This window comes from Carettochelys insculpta, chromosome 3 (genome assembly GCF_033958435.1).
Source record: "Carettochelys insculpta isolate YL-2023 chromosome 3, ASM3395843v1, whole genome shotgun sequence".
Taxonomy (NCBI): domain Eukaryota; kingdom Metazoa; phylum Chordata; order Testudines; family Carettochelyidae; genus Carettochelys; species Carettochelys insculpta.
Genome location: NC_134139.1, coordinates 85,159,317 through 85,176,371, shown reverse-complemented (window position 1 = coordinate 85,176,371; position 17,055 = coordinate 85,159,317).

Below are 17,055 nucleotides of genomic sequence, written 5' to 3'. Positions count from 1 at the left end.
ATTGGTCACTTAATTTTACATGGTCTCCTACAGCGTAGAACTGGAAGGGACCTTGAAAAGACACCTAGTCCAGTCCCCTGCACTCCTGTGAACAGCACGTGTGAATCTCTTGTGCTTAACAACCTGTCCCAACTTATACTTTGCTCAGAGACTCTGGTTATGTTCCCCAGCCCTGAAGAAGAGCTCTGTGGAGCAGGAAACCTTGTCTCTTTCACCAGCATAACTTGTTCCAATAAAAGATATTACTTCACTTACCTTGTTTCTCCCACTGGAAAAAAAAAAAAAGAAAAAAATTAAGCCTCAGATTGCTCCTATTAAAGAGTTGTCAATAGAGAATAGAGAAACAAAACTATGTTTAAGGTTGCAAAAGGAGTTAGAGGCAGTACTAGGGATGGTATGTCCACACTGAAGTTGGAAGTCAAAATTCCTGGCTTAAGACAATCTACTTACACTAAGTGTGATGAAACTATCATGCTAAAAGTACAGTCATGGCAGTGTGAGCTGCAGAATATGCTAGCCATTCTGAGAATATATCTAGAGCAGGCTACTACTACTTAACCCTTGTACTCTGTGTGGAGCACAGGTCATCTACAAGTCTCTTCTACTTCACTCTGTTTTGGGACAAAACTTCTATCTGGCTCCAGGAGCACTCCAGTTGTTGCCCTTCAATCTCTGTAAATCTTCTCCGCATTGCCTGAGGCCTTCCTCTTTTGTATTTTCCTTGCAGGCTCTATGTGAGATCTTGACAGACCATGCTGGATGATGGTTTTCTGAGTGTGTGGCCTATCCATCCCTACTGTCTTCTCATGATTTCAGTGTCAATTGGTCCTTGCCCTGCTTTGTTCTAAAGCTTCTCATTTGTGACAAAGTCTTTCCATTTGAGGTGAAGGATGTACCTCAGGCATTTGTTTATGAATATCTGTAGCTTGTGATTTGAAGGCTTTTTAGTATGCCAGGTCTTGCATCCATACAAGAGCACACTCTCCACATTTGTGTGGAAGATCCACAGTTTCATCTTCAGTTTATTAGTGAACTCTATATGGGTCAGAGAGTCTTGAATGCAGCTGTTGCTTTCCCTATCCTGGCATTGATATAAATGTCTGTTCCTCCATCTATGCCTATAATACTCCCCAGGTAGGTAAACTGCTCCACATCTTCCAGGTCATATCCTCTCAGTGTGATGGTGGTGGTGTTAGACTGGCTGATCCTCATTGTCTTGGTCTTTCCCCTGTTAATGCTCGGTCATTGAGCCAGTTTTGTCTTGTGCTGTGACCGTTTCTTCCATGATTTCATGATAGTGTGAAAGGAGGGCGACATCAGCAAAATCAATGTCCTCTAGCTGTTTGAAAAGGGTGGGACATAATTTCTGATGGAAGCCACTCCAAGATTTTGGTAAGTGGTTAAGGACTGCACTTTTCTGTGGAGGAGGTGCTGGGGTCTGGGATGCAAGCTAGGTGCAGAAGGGAGCTTAGGATAGGGAGATGGGTGCAGGAGAGAATTCCAACTTGCGGGAGGGTGTAAGTTTTGGGGGGTGGGGCAGTTGTGAGCTGGGGCAGAAAAGAAAGGGGGCGCAGAAGGTTCGAGTGGTGAACTGTGATAGGGCATTGGGGAGGAGAAAGGGGTGGGGTGCCAGAGTGAGGCTCTGGCTTGGAGATGCTTCCCTAGGCAGCTCCTGGCCAGCAGCCCAGCAAGATCCCAAGCAGCTGCAGCCTCAGGCTGCTCAAAATGGCTAGAGGCTCCCTCCATGTACCTCTCTGAGCTGTGTGCCTCTTTTGGAGAAGGGGGGAGACTCCATGCACTGCTGTTGCCCCTAGGCCAATCACCACAGGTTTTTGGTCAATGGGACCTGTGATGATTGGTTGGGGGCAGCATGTGAAGCCACCCCGACCTCCAAAGAAAGGGGTTTATAGACCCATAGAGGGAGCCACCAGTGGGTAGTTGAGTAGTTCAGGTTGCAGCAGGCAGAGAGTCTGCTTTGCCTTCAGATTCCCAGTGGGCAGGCTGTGGGCCAGATCAAAAGGGCTGGTGGGCCAGATCGAGGCCCACCAGCTGTATCTTGCCACCTCAAATCCAGGGCTACACCTTTCAGCTCCAGAGTAAGTTGCTTTAACCTCCGGGCTCACCTCTTCCTTAATAGAAAAACTTTCACTAGATAATCATTACTTATGATGAAGGAAGTTAAACAACTAAAAATTAATCACAGTTAATCGCAATGTTAAACAATAGAATACCCTTTATCTAAATATGTTTGGATATTATCTAGATTTTCAAATATACTGATTTCAATTACAACACAGAATACAAAGTCCATAGTGCTCACTTTATTTTTGATTGCAAATGCTTCACGTAATTCACCTAAAGCAACCACTGTAGAATAAACACTTTATCTTGAAAGCTGAACTTACAAATGTAAAAAAATTATGTACAAAAACGCCTGTGTTCAAAAATAAAACAGTGGAAAATTTGAGTCTGCAAATCCTCTGAGCCCTGCTTCTTGTTCAGCCAATCGTTCGAACAAGTTTAACGCACACTCCCTGAGAGAGCCTGCATTTGTAAGTTACACTTTCATGAGAGAGAGTTTCTACTGCAGTATTTATATGCAGTGAATTGAAAAGATGCTATTTATTTTATTTATAATTTTTACAGTGCCAGTTTGTGTAATAAAAATAATATAAAGTGAGTAGTGCTGTGCACTTTGTATTCTGTCTTGTACTAGAAATCAATGTATGCAAAACATGTAGAGAAACATCCAAAATACTTACTACATTTCAGATGGCATTTTATTATTTAATGGTGAGATTATTATTTAAATCTATACATATTTAAAACCTTCACAATTATTTTTTTCTTCTTTTCATGCAGCCAGAAACAGCCATCTGTAGAAAACTGTCCATGGGTAATTGAAAATGTCCACTTCTCCGGGATAGTGATTGGTTAATTATTCTTTGTTTTTCATCCAGATCAAATGTTTTCTGTCCGGAGTTCCTGTCCAAAACAAAAAAAAGCAAACACAACAACAATAATAACAATAATAAAAGCAAAATGTGTGATGCTTCATATTTCCTCCTGGGACAGATTTAAAAAGCTCATAAAATGTCTACAGCTTATATAGTATCTCTTCATATTCATTTGTGAACATTGCTGACCAGGTGAGAGGGAGACTGTGAACCCATGATGTTCTGCTTCCAGTCAGGCCTGTGTTATCAGAGTGCTTTTCTCTGCTTGTAGAGCAAGCACAGCATCTCTCCTTTCAAACTTAAAAAACCCTCATATGTATGCTATGTTCTGTCTTTCCAGCAGCAAATTCCCTTTGCCAACTAGCTGTGGGTGTACAGCCCTTCCTTGGGAACATGCTGTAGCTTCCGAGTTCCTGTGTCTGTGAGATCACAGAGTTCTTTTTGCTCTATGAGGCTGTGAAAGGGGCTATTGTGAGGGGCTGCCAGATATCTCAGATTCTAAGAGGGGAATGTTTCAGAAGAATGTGCTTAATGATGAAAATTATATTGGCAGTTTAAAAAAAAAATCTCTCTCAGTTCTTGTCGTATATTTCTTCTTTATTCCAAAGCAGCAATGAGGAAATTGGTTTGACCCTATGAGTCTCTTTATGTCCACTGGCAAAGGGCACACCCAGCACACAGGTGTCAGACTATTTAGTCAAACTGTGTCTTGTAAAGTGTCGCACAAAACTTGATGACATTTTGGTCATTAATATTGCGGCATGATGTATGTATGGTTCCTGTGTAAAGAATTGTGTGTGTTGGGAAATGTTCTTAAAACATGTGCAGGCCTAGCAACTTGGGTAGGAGGATAAACGAGTTTGTTGTAAACAAAGGGATGTTATTTCATAAGTGTGCCTGTGTTTCCAGAGTAAAAAGAGCAATGGAAGTATATTTACCTGTAAGGAAAATGAAGTGATTAAGCCACTCAAAAAAGTAAATTGATGAGAGGATGTGGAAGATAGCCTAGATCTACACCTGGGCAGAGGAGGCAAACTTTGTCTGGATTAACTTTTCAAAAAGTATATTTCAAAAGTGAACCGGACTATAAAAATAAGAGGACACAGCCCACCAGTTATCCATCATTTAGGGTAGTGGTTCTCAACTGGGGTACATGTATCCTTGGTGGTAAACCGAGATCTTCTAACTCATCTAGATATTTGCCTAATTTTACAACAGGCAACATAAAAACACTAGTAAAGTCAGTGCAGTCTAAAAGTTCATTCAGACAATGATTTGTTTCTACTGCTTCATATGCCTCACACTGAAATGTAAGTACAATATTTCTATTCCAATTCTTTTATTTGATAAGATGGTAGAAAGTCAGAAAGTTTTCAGTTCTGTGATATTTTTGCACATTTTTGTAAGTAAGTAGTTTTTAAGTGAGGTGGAACTTGGTGGGATGCAAAACAAATCTGACGCCTGAAAAGGGTACAGTCGTCTGGAAAGGCTGAATGGCCCTTGTTTCAAGACCTCAGATTACTTTAGGTCCATGTTTCTCAACCAGTGGTACGCAGATCCTTAGAGATATGCGGGAGAAGTCTGGGGGTACTTACAATTTTCTTTCTTTGAAAAAGGGGTACCTTATATAAAAAAAAAAAGTGTGGGGAGAGTTGAGAAACACTGACTTAAGGAACGAAGAGGACAATGCCTTTTGATTCTGTGAATGCTGGATTCTCTTTCCAAAAGGACCTGAGGCTTGTGGCAAGTGAAAAAGCTGTTTAGCCAAAAATTGTAGCTTATTAAGGATAAGTATTAGACATTAGAACATGTACTTTATTTTATTTCTTTCTAACCATTTTCTGCGTCTGTTATCTCTGCTTAGTATTCCTGAGATTTCCCTTTTAAATAAACTTATTTTTAATTTTCCTGTAAGCCATTTCAGTGCTGTTACAGTGAAGTCAGTGCGAGTCCTCAGTTAAACCAAGTGGCTGGTGTGTGCCCTGCCTATTTCAAAGCAGCAAACTTCATTTCAGTGAATGCCCAGAAAGAGGGACTGGACATTACAGCGGTATGTGAGGAAGGTGAAGACTGGTAGAGTTTAGAAGAGTCTGCTGGTGAAGAAGACAGATGGGTATAGTCGGGAGCTAATGCATCATCTAGTCTTGTCTCTGGCAAAGCTCATGCTGATTAAGGCAGGAGGGTGATGCTGTAATAATGGCTCACAGTTCTGTGTGCCTGAAGGAAAGCCTCACAGTTTGGTATAACTTTTCAAGGCCTGCAGGCAACATTAAAAATGACTAATTTCAGATATCAGTTTCAGCTCCTTGTTTTCGGATATCATCTCGTCAAGTTGCAATAAAATTACCTGAAAACTAAATCCATCTAGAGGAAACCTCTCAGCCTCTCACATGTGGAGTGGCAAATTAATTTGCAAACAGCCCACAGTTTGGTGTGTCTTATTTTGTTCAATATTTGATGTATGACAAAGGTTCAGAACACAAGTTTTTCATCCCTTTATTTATGCTCTGTTTTTTCAATCAAGGAAGACGCCTTGCAATGTTTTCTCTTTTCTGAGGAGTGCGTACAGACCAGTGTTCCCTGTAAGCTGAGAACTTGGGCGGCCACCCGCGAGAGATTTGGGCACTGCCCCACTAATTAGCAGAGCACCCACAGTGGACAGCATGTGGTTCCATTCTATTTTTGCAACAATTTTAGATGTACGTGGGGAATATTATATTTTTGAGTCTTGTATAATTGCATTACATTTTGTTTTAATAATGGTGCAATATATCCACAGACTTTTTGCCCAATCATGAGTATCTGCTGCTAGTGGCTTGGATTTAGTCATTAAACTTTTTTGGTGCTTGAGTTGTGTTCACTCTAAGGTCTGCAGCTTCATAATTTTTTCAGCAACAATCTACTATACATATTTAAGAGCATTTAATTTTACTTCTGCACACAGCTGTACCAGAGTGCAATAATTTATTATGTTAAAATGTCAAATGCTGCAAACTCAGAGAAACCCAATCACAAACATAGGTTAAAGGCAAAGTCAACTTGAAATGTGGTCATTTTTAGACCAAAATCAATTTAAAGTTGTTACTAGTATGGCTGTTGCTACTGAGGCCCCTTGCCAATTTTTGTGGTGGTATAATCACAATCATAATATTTTAGAAAATGTTTTCTTGCTCTGTTGCTGTGTGAGAGACTGATACAAATGGGAAGTGACTGACTGCCAATGGAAGGAAAACCATAAACACACAGACTATGGCTACTCTATAGTTGTTATTTTGGGATACAAATGTATCCTAACATAGCGACTCTGTGGCTAAACACTACGGTATTCTGTTTCCGCTATCCCTCATCATGAGAGGGGTAGTGGAAACTTCAAAATAGCTTCTTATTTTGAACTTTGGTGCCCTTTGGATGGCACTGAGTTTGAAATTAGTTAGCGCAAAAAGAGATACGCAATTTGCATTGCACAAATTGCGTAAGTTACTTCAAGTTACCGCTACAGTGTAGCAACAGCCTAACTGTTTTCAAATATGAAAACAAAATAGAAAAAGTAGAGAGAGTGTTTTCTCTTTTTAAATTATATTAATCTTATTAGAATAATACGGTAACCTTGTGTTCTTTCATGTAATAATAACAGGTATTACTATGTTATCGGTGTCGCATTAGCCTTATAGGGCCAGCTCAGAAACTGGTATATTTCCCTGTCTTCAGTGGAGCTATGGCCATTTATACCAATGAGGATGTAGCTATCTATTTTTACAGGGGGGTTTTTTTGGCTCTTTCTTGTGCAGAAATATAACTATTTCTTTATTTTTCATGTGACCAATTCTCACTGTCTCACAACCACAATGTTACTGTCTTTGAAGAAAAGAAAATATATTGTTACACTGTACTATTGTAAAAATGATCTGGAGCATTTGAAATCTGAACCCGGATCCAAATTTTGCATCAGGACTCTTTCTTTTTTTTCCTTATAGGAGCCTAACCAAAACTTCACACCCAAACACCTCTGAAATGTGGGGTTTCAGTCTGGAAGCAAATGTGAATATTGTAGCTTAAGCTGGTCTCTGAATTATACATTTTTTACAGGCCCAAAGCATCTATATTGAAGGTACACATATCTTTCTTCCATCTTTGTACTCACAAGGAAGGAAAGAAAGACCCAGTCACCTTTTTTTCAAGCAACCCAGCATGGCACACCATAGCTGGTCAAAAATTCAATTTTTTCAGTTAAAAATTAACTTTTGTGTAAAAAATGTCCTGTATTTTGAACAATTTCATAACTGGCTAAAAAATACGAAATTTGATTTTTTTAATGGAAAAAAGATACATTTTTTAATCAGCTTTTTTGTGGACATCCAGATCAGCTCTAATTAAATACATTTTTTTAAATTGCCCATTTGTATCCTTTATCATTCTATGTAATGATGTCATAAAGAGAATGTGACATAGAAAGTGCATAACAAAAAAGAACCTCTTATTGCGTGGTTCATGCTATGCAAGTTATTTAAACTTAGGAAGTAGGGTGTTGTGAACAGCAGGAGATGGTGTGTGGGCTGCTTTGGCTTAGGGTGAATCTATACTTACCAGCTGATCAGCCTCACTATGGTTGATCTTCTGGAATTCGATTTTACTGTGTGTTAAGATGAGGCAAAATCAGTTTCTCTTGGTTCAGCCATCCACCCTGGTACTCCACACTATTGAGTGGACTAAGGGGTGTTGGCATAAGCCTGAAGAGCCCCAAGCTACACAGACTAAGAAAGTCGATTCTAATACATCGATTCTAGCTATGCTAATGGTGTAGCTAGAATTGCATATGAGAAATTAACTTTCTACTCTAGTGTTGATGTAGCTTTAGATGACAAAGGAGAGAGTCTTAGGGGAGGGGCAGGACTAGAGATTAAAAATGTTGACCGTTGTTGCAAAATTTCATCATCCAACTTTTGGAAACTCTGGTGGTTTGCATCTGGATCCTAGTTTGTTTGAAATTCCACCGAAAGTTTTGCATAAATTGTTTAAACTTTGCCTGATCTCTGTTTCAAATATGTGAGAGCAGTTTTGTTTTTTTCAAATCCTCTTTGGGTGGCAAACAAGATGTATGCCATGGATTGAAGGAGATGATTTTTTTTTTTACCAGTTTTAGTCACCATACTGCACTTCCACATAAATGGTATGTTAAACACCTGCACCTTTATTACTGCTTAATGTACCTGGAAGGACACCTAAGCTATTTCTACACAACAGTGTTATTTTGAAATAAACTATTCTGGAATAGATTTCCGAGAATAGCTTATTTCAAAATAGTGCAGCTAGACACACAGGCTACATCTACACTAGGGGAAAACTTCAAAATGGCCATGCTAATGGCCAAATCGGAGAATGCTAACGAGGTGCTGAAATGAATATTCAGCACCTCCTTAGCATGCTGCCGGCCACAGCACTTCAAAAGTGTCACCTTGTGCTCATGCACAGCTCGTCTACACGGGGATCCTTTTCAAAAGGAATAAGGGGATTTCAACACCTGCAGAGTCCTTTCGAAAAGGAACCCCCATGTAGACAAGCCGCATGCGAGCGAAATGCAGCACTTTCGAAGTGCCGTGGCTGGCAGCATGCTAATGAGATGCTGAATATTCATTTGTCCCTCATTAGTATTCTCCGATTTGGCCATTGGCCATTTCGAAGTTTCCCCCTAGTGTAGACGTAGCCAAAATGGGTTTCAAAATAGACCTCAGCTATTTTGAAATAGGTTCTATTGCGTCTGGGTGCTCTATTTCACATTAGAGCCTTTGGACACACCATGGCTTATTTCGAAATAGACCCTATTTCCTTTCTGCACAACCGCTGTTCCAAAATATCTATTTCCGAATAGGCACTATGCCTTGTAGAATGAGGTTTAACTACTTTGAAATAAGCCATCTGCTATTTCAAATTTTATTCAAAATATCTGTTACATTGTGTCGATGCTTGCAAAGTTATTTCGGCAGAGTGGCCATTATCTGAAATAGTTTTGCTGAATAGTCACCCCCCACGGGGAGCTACTGTCCCAGGGCAAGTGACATGTTAAACACCCTTAAGCAGTTATGTGTTTTGCGTAACCAAATGTTCCTCCCACTTATCCACTAAACATTTATCTATGTTTAAAGTAACATGGGGCAAACTACAACTGTCTCTTAAAAATTCAGAGTTCTCCAATCCTAGTGTGAACTGCAGTTTGGCAGTGAGTCCTACAGTGGATACAGAAGAAGCTGGGAAAGTAGTCATGCGCTGTGATGTCTCCCAGAGCCCCCATCTGTACACTGTAAACTGGTGCAACACCTCTGCCGTACTCCAGGCTCTGCCCGCGTTCGTTCCCGAACTTCCCACTGGCACCAAGACTCGCACCAGTTAGTGCAACTGTCTTTTGTCAGCTGGTTTGTGGCTGTGATTTTTTTTTTTTTTTTGCCATCTGGATGTGATTTTGGAGCATGACATAAGCCTGAAAATGAAGGAATGCAGCCGTTAGCTTCTTTTCGCTCTCTGCCACGAACATGCACAATTGAAAAAGTTCCGTTCCCTTGTTATGCAAACACAATGTACTATTAGGATTATTTATTTTAGTTAGTGCTGTTGGCTCTGTAAAGCAGGACCTAGGAGGCCCTAATGAGATCAGAGCCCCACTACTCATGGCTGTCTACACTTGGTAAGAAGCAGTTCCTATTCTTGAGAATCTGTCATCTAAACAGATAAGTCAGAGACATAGCAAGAGGGGAAAGGCTTCCTCCAAGGTCACATAGACCCAAGAACAGATCCTAGATTTCTTGAGTCAGCAGTCACATTCACTATCTACTGAGCCACACTCCATCTCTGTTATTGATTATTCATACTGTGGCACCACTCAAAAGCTCTACTCAGGGTTAGGTCCTTGTGCTTTCAGGTAGCAGCTCTCATACTGAGGGCTGGGACCCAAAATTGGTTCTGTCCTCAGTTCCCTGTAAGCTGTGCAGCTGTACAGCTGCCTTGTTAGCATTGCTCAGACATTCAAGAAACATGCCCACGTGCAGAATCCACCAGCTGGAGGAGGGTTGCCTCATCTTCAGCTAAGGGCGACCACCGGCTTATCCTGGCAGAGGGAAAGTCAGCCTGAACTAGCATTCCCTCTAATTTTTTTCATCCATGAATAGAATAAACGTTATGTGCACGAAGGCATGTATGAAGGTGCACCACCAGGGGGGAGACAGGCTGCTGGCTGTGGATGCTCTCTAATCAGCTAGGCAGGATGTGAGTCTCTCCTGGGCAGCTGCCCAAGTGCTCAGCTTACTGTCCAGAACCGAGTGCTTTCACCCCAGTCTAAACACAAGTACAGACAAAGCAGTCTGGCCTTGGAGCCTTCTCCCCACACATCCAACCATGGTGGAAGAGTCCTGGCCCCAAGCCCCTGCCTGCTGTGGTTGGCATGCCATGGCCGGAGCAGTCCTCTCCCAGCCGCAGGGCTGCTGACTGAGTGGTAGGGAGAGGGGAGGGCAGCTGCCCCCAGGCCTGGTATTTCAAAGGAGCCTGGAGCTCTGGCAATGGCTCCTATGGCAGTGGTGATGGCTAGAGCTGTGGGCCCCATCAAAATCCTGCGGCAGTGCTGCCTCAGTTTCATGTGGCTATGAGGGACTTGGGGGTGTAGAGCTGGGCCCCCCTCCTACCTTACCCCAGGGCCTGTAGCAGCTATCAGCACCACTGCCTGGCTCTAACACAGCCCCACTTGGAACTTGTTGGAGTGCAGGAGGGGCACATATTCTGCAACCCCCAACTCCGAAACTGTTGCTGCAGGGAGAGGTGCTGATGTCCTCAGCCCTGGGGCTGCTGGAAGGCAAAAGAGATGGGGGGAGTCCTCTCTCCTTGCAGTAGTCCAGGGGCACCCTCCTTCATGCCAAACCCTTCAACCTGGCCCCGCACCAGAGTCCACACTCCCAGCCAGAGGCCTTACTCCCCTGCACCCATCTGTCTGTCCCAGCCCTGAGCCCCTCATCACTGGCTCCACCCCAGAACCTGAGCCCCCAGGCAGATCCCTCACCCTCCTGCACCCCAAGCCTCTCTCTCAATCCTGAGCCTCTGAACCCTGCTCACATCCCAGGCCAGAACCTTCACACTCCTACACTTCAACCCTCTGTCTGAGCCCCCTCCCACAGTTCTGAGGCTTTGTCTAAATAAAACCTGCCTGTGAGTCTCATCTACAAAACTTCTACTACACAAATAGCATAGCTGAAGCGAACGTGCTTACCACGGTGTCTTCTGTGTAGCAAAGTCAGAGGGAGCTGCCCTCCCATCGACTCCAGCTACTCCTCTCATCCTGCGGAAGTACCGGAGTCAACAGGAGAGCACCCGGATTTATCGCATCTAAGCAGACACGATAATTGACCACTGAATCATGCCATACTCAGGACTGAGCCTAGGGGCACAATCTAGCCGCACCGTGTCCAATACCTTCACCACTCATCGCTAGTAGTGAACAGGACACCATGGTGTGGCAAGTCCAGCTCTGGAGCCACATGCAACTCTTGGAGCCTTTAAATATGGCTCCTCCTAGAGCAGCCCGCAAGCGAGGCTGCCCGCGCACACATCGCACCCTGGTGGGAGAGGTGCATGGTGGCCCCAGTGGCTCCTTTGCTCCCCCGCAGTGGACCCAGCAGCCCTGAAGGCCTCAGACCCCCAATGGCCCTGGTGGCTCCAGTGAGTTGCTGGCATACATTTAGAATGGGGGGGCTGGGGTTGACTGGATCTGGGAGAGGGGGAGGCGTTTATTTAGAGCAAGGCTGGGGGAGCCGGGCTGTGGCGGGGGAAAGGGCTGTGGTGAATATAGTAAGATAACCAAAAGCGTGGACACCACTGATGTAGCCTTATTTTAGTTTGCCTTTAAACCCTGTGTGTGTACATACTAGTTTTCATTTCACACTAACTTGTACCTTTTAATTTTTAATATGTTTTGTACTCTTAAAACATTGCCTGTTGTCTGATCAAAAATCCTTTTCTTTATAACCCTTTTCAATTTACTATATATAATAAAGCCCTTGCCTCTTTTCCATGTGTTGCTTTTTATCCTTATCTTATTCTGAGTGATGATACCTGTGGCACAAAAAACATTACTTCACAGCCCTGTGGGAGTGTGAAATCTCATTCATTTCTGTTTTCTAGATCATAGGCACACACCCCATGTAACTAGGGAGCTGAGGCTGTCAGACAGCTATAAGGAGGAATTCTGTTTATGATTTGTTTACTTTGTGCTTGAGCTGTACCCAAACTGGATTTCTTTTGTAGGTATGCAGTAGTGTTAATGAGGCATTAATGTGTTTGTCAGAGAGGCTATTATAGAAGTTTGGCTTTAATCAGTGGTGTTATTTCCATTTTCTTTGCTTGTAGAGGTTGTTTGTGCCCTAATTGGTTGTTGGCTTTCTCCTGTGGCTGGGAAAACTTTTATAAAACAATGTGCGGTAAAACTCCCACTGATTTCAATGGGGCAACATTGCTCCTTTGATTAGAATGGTTGAAGAGCAAAAGCATTTTTCAGAGACCCCCAAGTTGTGTACTACTTTAACTAGTCGTATGGAATATGTATAAATAAGGTAGTACAACCCCGAGAATGGTTGCAGTTATACCCGCATAAGGGTATAAATATAGGTAAATAAGCGGCATCAGGATAACTGTGTACACAGTAGGGTTTGTATTTGCTTTAAAATTTGCATACCGAGTAGCAAGAGTTAAATCCGTACATATTCAGTGTATCTACAGGATGTGAGGTTCATTACCATTACCAGGTAAGCATCACTAAGGCACAAAGTCAAAACAAGGCATTGGAAGTGTGATATTTGGGATGACAAAATGTAAATGTTAGATAGTCTTTCATTTTAAAACATGCCCTCTTCCCTGTGAGGCCAGGAATGGTGTGTCATAAGTACCGGACTGTAATGTAAATGGGAAGCTGGCTACTGGGATTTCTGAGAATCAGGATTGATTCTGGCTGCCTCCTCCATGGTTACCAAAGGTTGCTCCTTGGGACCCAGGAAACTGCTAGCCAAGAGACAATTGGACTTCTGGTAAGGCTGTGGAAAGGAAAATGTCTTTGGGTTTTGTGTTAGCTTGGTGGGAAATTGCCCAAGTGAAATCAGTCTTGGAAGACAGTACAATTGAATTCTTTGCCAACTTTTTGAAAAATAACCTGATTTTTATTCAGCCAGCTGAGCTCAGCATCAATGAAGCATGTGTTTGGTGTGGTTTGTTTTGTGGCCCCAGCAATAGGGGAGATGGGATTTTGAGGGCTTTGTGACAATTGCACCCCAGAGTCTTTGCAGCTGGGAACTTGGAACAATTGCCTGTTTTCCAGTAGAGGTGTCGTTACCCTTTTACAGCAGACTGTACTTGTATTCAGTGCAGATAAAACTTCAGACTCTAGTGCTCCTTGGAAGTTAAGGAGGGGAAAAAAGGATGGTTGTTTTTTCACACTGTGCTCACAAGAAGAAGACAATGCCAAATGAGAATGAAGGCTCAGATTAATGAGATGTTTCTGCTTCTCGATGTGGCATGGCAGCAAGGATTCTGATGGTCTCTTGAGAGGCCAGATGTCACTCCCAGGGTAAGTAGGCTCTCACAATTTTCTGATACTGAATGGGTAAGACATGCAAGTGTGATGCTGTCATCACTGAAAATGATCCATTCTCAAGAAGTTGAGGGAAAAGAAGAGAGCTTTGCCAAAACCAAGCATTTAATTCACTGTGGCTATGTCTACACTGGAAGTATCTGTCGACAGAAATTACTGTCAACAGGGAAATCGTGATAGAACCTCTGTGGACAGATTGCAGCTATACACAACTTGCTCTGTCGACAGAGAACTGCCAGACTGCACTGCCCTCTGGTGCCAGAAAGCGTAATGGCAGCTCTGCAAAGAGGGCTGCCAGACAACTGGAAGCCCTCACTGGCCGCAGAATAGTAACAGAGAGGGAGCCGTGCTAGTCTATATACTATCAAAACAAAAAACAGTCAAGTAGCACTTTAAAGACTTTGCTAGTCTTTAAAGTGCTACTTGACTGCTTTTTGTTTTGATGGCCACAGAAGTGTCTACATGGCACGTCTGTCGACAGTACTCTGTCGACGGACTGTTATGCCTCAAATTTTTGAGGGATAATACTGTCAAGGCAAATGCAGAGGTCTGTCGAGAATCTGTTGATCGAATGCTTTAAGTTCGTAGATGCTCCATGGTATATGTCGACAGAAGGCTCCTTCTGTCGACAGACTCTCTAGTGTAGACCGCCTGTGACTGATCAAAGATGTGAAGCACCGAGTCTCAGGCTGTGGCTACACTAGCCCAAATCTTTGACATGGCCATGCAAATGGCCATTTTGAAGATTTCTAATGAGGCGCTGAAATACATATTCAGCACCTCATTAGCATGCCAGCGGCTGTGGCTCTTCCAAATTGCCCCGTCTCGCTGCTGCACAGCTCATCCAGACGGAGCTCCTTTTCAAAATGACCCCACCGACTTTGAAGTCTCCTTATTCCTATCTGTTGCAGCCCCTTAGTCTGCTGATAGGAATAAGGGGATTTCGAAGTTGGCGGGGTCCTTTCGAAAAGGAGCCCCATCTGGACGAGCCGTGCGGCAGCGAGATGGGGCAATTTGGAAGAGCTGTGGACGCCGGCATGCTAATCAGGCGCTGAATATGTATTTCGGCACGTCATTAGTAATCTTCGAAATGGCCATTTCAAAGATTTGGACTAGTGTAGACGTAGCCTCAGAGTCCATGTCTCAGCTGACCTTTGCCCATGAAGCTCGGGTTCCAGAGCCATAAACAGCAGGGCAGATATAAGGCAGGGATTCGGATCATGTTTCTGAGATTCTCCCCATTTCTGGGGGTCTCAGAACCCAGGTTCCAGCCCAGGCCAAAACAGCTACCTTGTAATTTTATAGCCTTGCAGCCTATGCCCTGCAATTCTGATTCAACCGACCTGGACCAGCCATTGCTGTGCCACAGGTCTTTTATTACAGTGCAAACATACCCTTAGACAGCTAATGCTCTCCCAGCTAATGAGGTGCAATTGTCTGGGTGATAAGAAAGAAAGGGAGGGCGAAGAGAAGCCTTAACACTTCCTCTCTGCATTTTCCCCTCTGTTGTTTCCATGGTTATGGCTTAGGCTTTGGGCAAAAAACCTGCCAGCTCTTTAATCCAAATGTCTTTCTAGCACTGTCTGGAAGGTGTAGGAATGTGCTCTGTATTGTGCTGCTATGGCTTATTACTTTATGTGCAGGCAGAGTTCAGAAGAGTCTGTGTTGCCTTGGATAAAATGTGTGTTTTAGACTGATTGTTGAGTGCCCTCCTCTTGCTTCCGCCTTTGGAACCACAGGCCAAGAAACATCAGTCCCCCTGTATCTGGCTCACCCAGCTGCTGGTTCCAGCACCCAGCCCATCAACTGGAGCTGTGGTGCTTCCCAGCACTCGCTTGACCTGGAGCTGCCTTGCTCCACTCAGTACCTGCTTTCTGTCAGTGGCTTCCGTTTTGGTGGCCCAGGTTAGGAGCTCGCTCCCTCAGTCCCCCCAGCTGCCTTCCCACTTCCCCTCCACATAAATTTGCCCTTGGGGAGGCAGGCATTGGCCCAGAAATCACCCCAGAATCGTTGTTAGTAATAAACAGGCACTTCTATCCATAAACAAATGGCCTGAGTGCCCCTGCAATACCAGCCTTTTGGTCAAAACTCCGAGTGCCTCATTCCCTTTGGGCTCTGACTGGTTCCGGCATGCCATGCAGTACAGCCTCCCAATGGCCATCAAGCCAGGTTACTCCCTGGGCTTCCCCAGCCCTAAGATCAGACTTTCAGCCTGCAGTGTCCCTGCAGCCTCTACTTGAATGGCATTCCCATCCTCCTGTGGGTGGAGAGCTAGCAGCAGGAAGCAGGGTACAATTTAGCACCAGATCCCTAGCCAAATAGGCTTCTGGGGGCATTTTGGAGTGGCCCTTCCATGCTGCTGCTTGCAGAGTGAGGGGCTTCAATCAAAGAAGAATACTGTTGGCTACAGGGCTCCTAGTCCTCATGGTAGTTTTCTGGTCTGGCCATACTGTGAAGGGCCTGGATCTAACCCCTGGAGGAGGCACAAAGTGGCTAAGCTGATTCATCATCTGCTGTGGATTGCACGGATTGAAACTGTCCATTTTTGCTGCTTGGTTGCAATGGCCCGGGCCTGGCCCCAGTGTCTGCCGGCTGGTAGCAAAACCAAACTGGGCAGGAAGTAGACAAAGACAAAAATGTATCTGTCTTTCTTTGTGTAGACAGACACGCTCTCTTAGGAGCCCTCTGAATTTTTAACATGCAGAAATAAACTGGCATAACTCTACCGAAGTCCATGGAGCAATAGTGACTCAAACCAGTGGAGGGATTGATCTGTAGATAATATTATGAACATTTTAAGAACTGCATTTTACTTAACTAAAGGAACTTGCTAGTATGAAGTACATAATTTTTGAGCTATCAGTGTTTCTTTAAGTCTGTAGGTCATTTTAGAATGCATTTATACTAGGGAAAATAAGCACAAAAGAATTACCAATGGTTTATCTATCCTGATGTACTGTCAGGGAGGTAGCTGCATTAGTCAGTATCTTCACAAATCAAAGAAAGCAGTCCTGTGGCACCTTAAAGACTAACAATATTACTTACTAGGTGATGAGTTTTCATGGGACAATTCCATTTCTTCAGATGTGGAGAATACTAAAAGCTGAGACAAAGAGAATTTAAAAGAAACATAGAAAAAAATGAAATAAAAACTGACAATCAGCTAGATAGGGCAGAAGGGGAGGTGGGGAGAAAAAAGCTTCTGCAAGTGTCTGTTAAGTTAAGTGAGATGCCTGTGCTCACTGCAAGTATCAGAGGTGGGGAAATTGTCCTTGTAATGCATAAGGTAATTGGTATCTTTGAGTTGGAGGTGATGGGTATCAGATTTGAAAATAAATTCCAATTCGGGTGTCTTTTTTTGTAATCTGGTGTTAGTCTCTTTGTTTTAAAATGCACGCCTGTAAGTGTTGGACACTGCATCCTGCCAGACTGAAATGCTCACTGACCGATTTATGCGTATTCAGATTCCTAACGTCTGATCTG